Consider the following 458-nt stretch of genomic DNA (forward strand, 5'->3'; position numbering starts at 1 on the left):
ATATAATTAGCTACACAGCGTCAAAATCTAAAGAGCAGCGTAAGAACAGACAACAATTAGAATCTAAAATTAAATCATTAGAAGCACAGGTTTTTAGAAATGGCAACACAGAATCTGAGAAGGAATTGCTGTTATTAAAGGCACAATATGAAAAATAACCTGCAGACAGAGCGGCCTCCAGTTTATTAAGATTAAATCAGTCATTCTATGAACAAGGAGAAAAACAGGGGAAACTCTTGGCATGGCAAATAAAACAGTTGGAAGTGCAAAAAAATATAACCTCTATTTTTAATAGTAAAGGAGAAACATTAGTAGATCCAATCAAAATAAATGATGAGTTTAGGAAATACTATGAAAAGTTGCATGATTCTCAAGACACCTCTGTTATTCAAGAACACGACTCATTTCTAAACAAGTTAACTATTCCCTCGATAGATGAAAATTAGAGAGAACAGCTA

Source organism: Poecilia latipinna, unplaced genomic scaffold (assembly GCF_001443285.1).
Source record: "Poecilia latipinna isolate Pla-1442-1.1 unplaced genomic scaffold, P_latipinna-1.0 Scaffold685, whole genome shotgun sequence".
In the NCBI taxonomy this organism is placed as follows: Eukaryota; Metazoa; Chordata; class Actinopteri; order Cyprinodontiformes; family Poeciliidae; genus Poecilia; species Poecilia latipinna.